A 5385-nucleotide genomic window follows, 5' to 3' on the forward strand; every position below is an offset into this window, starting at 1 on the left:
TTGCTTTGCTGTTAAATGCTAGACAGGAGTCAAGACTAATTATTATAGATTTCAACCCTCAGAAACGGAAGAAATTATGGGCGTTGCAGTAGTCCCTCAAAGATTGAAAGATTTTTTTTTTTTTTTTTTTGTAAATATTGTCACAATAGTATGGCAGTTAACGAGGTTGGGCCTTTGGTGGAATGTGTTCCCTAATCTATTACGCATGCCTTGCTTTTTTGTGATGGTTTCGACTCATATTTGGATCAATAATTCTTGTTTGATTATACAATAATTCTTATGTGGCCAGTGGCTTACTTGGAAATCCCGGAATGGTTTTATCTTGAATGAGGTTCAACCTGTCCTAACTTTACAATTTTGAATACAAACAGGTTGATGATAAAGGTGAGGAGAGTTTCCCAAGTCTCTACCTCCACAGGGTGTTGTTAAAGAGAGAGACAATGAAATTATGAAAATGTCCACCGTTAAATCAGAAATATATATGAGAAAGTAAGGACAGGCCTAATGTAGATTTTTGAATTCCACTGTAAAGTTAAAACCATTTAAAATATCAAAAACCACCACTTTATACACCAATGCCCCCGAACATTATATATTCATGAACTGTACCAAGTCTACGATTCCTCAACAAAGGGGAATTTGGCAAACTGAATCCTAGGGGTGGTAATTTTCCCCGTCCTTGACGGGTACCCTAGCTCCCCGACACAACGGGGTTTGGGTTGGGGATGGGGCAATCCCTGAATCCCCGATCAAGTTTGGGGACGGGGAATGCCCACCAGGCCCCGGTTAATATATATATAATATTCTATTTATTATATATACTATAATACTATATATATAATGTTATTCATTTTTTAAATATTAATTATTAAAACTTAAAAAACATTAAAAGTGTAAAACAATAAACTAAAACCCTCGACAAAGAGAAGAGAGAAGTCAAGAACTCTCAACTCTGTCGTTGGAAGAGCTAAACCAGTGAACCCTAGCTTCGTGTGTGCCTTCGCCTTCAACTCTTTGTCGCCAAATCGCCGATATCCGTCACTGTCGCCCGCCGCTGCCGTTAGAAGACTCAGAACCCTAGCTTCGTGCCTTCTCGGTGCCCATTAGACTCTCCCTCTCGTCATTGATTGCACAGGCATTTACTTGAGAGGCAAGGGGAAGATTTTACAAAAGACAAAACACAGGGGAGGTTTAAGTAATTTGCCCCCTTTCTGTATTACATGGACACAAATACCCTTCTTATATATGCACGAGTCTGCTTTTCTTTTGCTTGGTTTTCCATCTGTACATCAACTTCATTGTATTCTATCCAGCAAAAAGAAAGAAAGCAAGAAAAAAAAAGCTTCACTGTAATGTTACAAATCGAAAAAAAAATTCACTATAATGTTCCCATTCTACTTGAAATGAAAGAATTAAATCCTAGCAAGTGATGCATATTAGAGGAATTATTTCATTTTATTTCCATGGAAATCTATGCATTGCAACAAAAAAAAAAAAAAAAAAACAGAAATCAGACACACAGAGCACACAAATAGGTTCACCATTGAAGCTTTAGTTTCACTGAGATGGGTTTGCATTACTTTCGTCATCATCATTTCCGCCATTGTTGTCGTTGTTGGAGCTGGGGCTGGCAGGAAAGATAATTGTCAACCTCTCTAATTGCTGTTCCAAGATACTAACCCTCTTCTTCACTCTCTCGACTTCTCTTCTTAGCCCGTTGATTGTCATCATACAATATTCTTCGGGACTTATTGTACGAAGACCAAGTTCTGCTCCATGAATTCTACCAATTAAGGACATAACCATGTCCTGTTCGTTATACAAACTTTCCCGAAGGTCTTCCAGTGTGCTAACCGTCGCAGACCAAGTTGCCAGCTGGTTTGGTGTTCCCTCTTGTAAAACTGTTGGATCAACACCTCCATCGATTTGAATTTGATCAATGTTGATCTTTGCACCACCCAAAACAATTCCTCGCATCCCTGGTTCAGCTCTATCTTGTTCTTTGGTTACCTGATCCTTCTGATCGACGTCAATGGTGTTTCTGATGATCTTACTACTGTCAGCTGCTGCAATAAAATCCTGATCATCTTCCGTCGTCTGGGTCTGAGAGGAGCTTTCTTCTTTGTCAGTTGGAAAAATAGGGTCCAGCTCTAGTACTTCCTCATTGAAATTCCATCCACTTATCCTTCTTTGCTTGACAGAGGAATCAAGGGATGCTTCGTCGCTGTCATCTTCATTTACATTTACATCGGTGCTGCAAATCGGTGGAGGATGATCTACTATGATTTTCTTGAACCTCTCTTCAACTGTGGGCAACCCTTGCAATAAATTCTTGGTGAGGTAATCTGGGGTCCCGCAGTTCTTGAAGAAGGGATGCTTCAACAACTTCTCTGCGGTGGGTCTCTTCGATGGATCTTGATTTAGACAATCTTTGACCATCTCTTTGAAATTCATTGAGAACTTACTCTTGTCTTTCGTGTTCTTCCCGTAGTCTTGAAACTTGGTGGCGAATCTCATCTTCAAAGATTTTGAGGGAGGAAGATGAGAGAGTGGAGGTCGACCGTGAGCAAGCTCTAACGCCGTAACCCCAAATGTCCATATATCAGCCTTGAAGCTATACCCTGTGTGAGAGTGTATCACCTCTGGTGCCATCCAATAAGGTGTTCCAGCCACACCATTGAATTTCATGGACGACGGACTGGGTTCGTAGATTGACGCAGAGACACCGGAGTCGGCGAGTTTAATAGACCCATCTGAAGCAACCAGAATGTTCCCAGCCTTGATGTTTCGATGGACCTGGCCTTGGTCATGGAGGTACATGAGAGCGTTGAGGGTTTCTCTCAGAACGATAGCTATGCAGGGCTCCGGCAAGCCATCAGGGAAAGACGAAGAGATGATGGATTGAAGAGACCCACCAGACATGAAGGGCATGACCACCAAGAGACGACGATCGACTGTGAACGAACAATGGGCTCTAAGGATGTTTGGGTGGGAGAGAAGGGACATGGTCTTGGCTTCCCGCCTTATATCGTCGAAGTTGGCTTTGGATCGATCAAGATCGATTGCTTTGATTGCCACGGCCGATGAGTTCGACAGGCATTCAGCCTTGTAGACAATTGCGCTTACACTAGCTTCGATCATGGCAAGTATCTTGTAGGAACTGTGATCGAGAGGGTATTGATGATTCTGTCGAGGGTCCTCGTCTTGTTGGGCCATGGACGACTGACGTGGGTCAGTTACGTTCTTGATAGTTTCAGACTTCGGAATTCAGGTTGATTGAGGGTGATGGTTTTCTCAGAGAAATGTTGTATGGGTTTCTTGTGGCTTTCTTGGAAGGAGATTGAGGAAGAAGATCAAAGGTCGTAGAGTGGAATGGTTAATTAATTTCTGGTGGGTTTTCTTGTGATGAAGAAGTGAAAAATTAAGAAGCTAGAGTAGTATATATATGTAGGCTGTTGCGGGCTTTTAACTTGTATTTCTCGAAACTAAGCACGTGGAACTGCAGGAGAGGAGGAATGTCATTACTCCAATACAGAGATCAAGACATGAAAGACAATCGTTTATGATAGGGGCTCAGCCGCTCAGGCTTGGGACAAGGACAATGCACCAAATTTTATATAGTGGAGGAGAAACTTGTGTAAGTAATAAATGGGGGACTCCTACTATCCAATGTCACAGGCGCCTCTCTACGCTTGCCTGAGTTTCACAATATATTATTTTATATTTTATACTAGTAGGACCGTGCGATGCACTGAAATATCTAAAACATTTAATAGTTTTATTTTTGATTTAATGTTGATTTATAACAAAATAATTATTATTAATTAAATATGAAATAATATTTTTTTATAAATTTAGTTTTATTAATAATTTATTATATTAATTTTAATAATTTTTATCCTTTATATTATTTTTAAATGTAATTTTGATTATTTTAAAATAAATAAAAATAATTATAAAAGATAATATTTTTATTAATTCCACTAATAATTAACAACTATATAGGAATGACAATGGGGTGGGTTCAAAGCAAGGCATCTCATCCCTTTTCCTGCCCCATAGTCAAGACACTCTACCCCATCCTTACCCTGTCCTCAATGTCACGCGGATTCACTGCAAGGTAACCACTCCTCAAATGTCGGGCGAGTTCAGGGGCAAGGCACCCCACTCCTCATCAAAGATGGAGAATCCTCGAATTTCCCTACCCCATCCCTAGTTTTGGGTAGATTCAAGTAGAGGTGTACATTGGGTTGACACGATATAACATGCATGTGGCCGACACAAAGTGCAAGTCGTGCCATGCTGGCCCACGAAGTGTCCTATGCCGTGCCTCCCTCCTCTAGGATAATTTGGGGGGTTGGTTCGGCATGACCCACGGCTCGAGCCCGCTCGGGCTCATGTTGTGCCCTAGGTCAGGCTGGTCCATGGGCCAAGCCATGCCACACACCAAGCCAAGCTCAAGGCAAGGCACCCACTCCCCATGCAAGGTTTTTAAAGTTGGATCGGATAGAGAACCATTATGGGGTCAAACGATTTGACTATTCAATCTAACAGACTACCCGCTCTGACAAAAAAATACAAAAACAAAAAAAGGCCAAGAATTATTGTCCGGGTTGACGGTTCGACCGCCAAGGTCAGTGGTTTACTAACCAAATAAACGATTATTGGACAAAAAGCGGTTTTGAGATGAAACGGTGTCCGGTTCCCAATTTTTCCGATCTAACATCTGGTTTGATCCAGTTTTGAAAACACTGTCCCCATGAACCCAATATTCAATTTGATGATAGAATCAAAAGGATATATTAAGTATCAACTACATGGTAAATTTCTAAAAGTATACTAAATTGTCTTTAATATTCAAAAATGTAATTTTATGAAAAATTTGGAAAATTTATTAAATAATTTATTTTCTTTTTAAATGGTTTACTTACAAAATTAGTCTAATCTATCTTATAATTTCTAATATAAACTAACCAATAATTTCCTTTTTCCAATATTATACTAATTTATCTTAATAATTTGTGCAATCATTTGTTCAAATTATAGTTTTCCAATTCCCATAGTCATTTATCTTTAATAATTTTCAATAATTTGTAATGAAAATTACATAATTTTTTCAATGCTTTTCCAAAATCTATCAAATGTAATGAATTTTCCTAAAATTTCCAAAATATTATAATAATTTTAAATAATTATTTAATACATTTTAAATAAACTTCCAAATACTTTATATCTTTTAATTTCAAAAATGTTATTTTTTGAAACTGTAGTTTTATGAAAATTTGTAAAAATTTTATTACATTTGTGTAACTATGGGGATTTATTGATTTTTTTAAATTGTTATAAATATATTTTTTATTTGGTATATAAATAACTAAATTACAC

General features: G+C 38.5%; 1 pseudogene; it reads right to left on the bottom strand.

The window, feature by feature from the left end:
• Window positions 1–1557: 1557 nt before the first annotated feature.
• LOC148878889 (serine/threonine-protein kinase BLUS1 pseudogene) lies at window positions 1558–3216 on the bottom strand (annotated as a pseudogene).
• Window positions 3217–5385: the final 2169 nt, after the last annotated feature.

The sequence above is a fragment of the Nelumbo lutea genome, chromosome 1 (assembly GCF_056320005.1).
Source record: "Nelumbo lutea isolate HS-2025 chromosome 1, American lotus-T2T, whole genome shotgun sequence".
Classification (NCBI taxonomy): Eukaryota; Viridiplantae; Streptophyta; class Magnoliopsida; order Proteales; family Nelumbonaceae; genus Nelumbo; species Nelumbo lutea.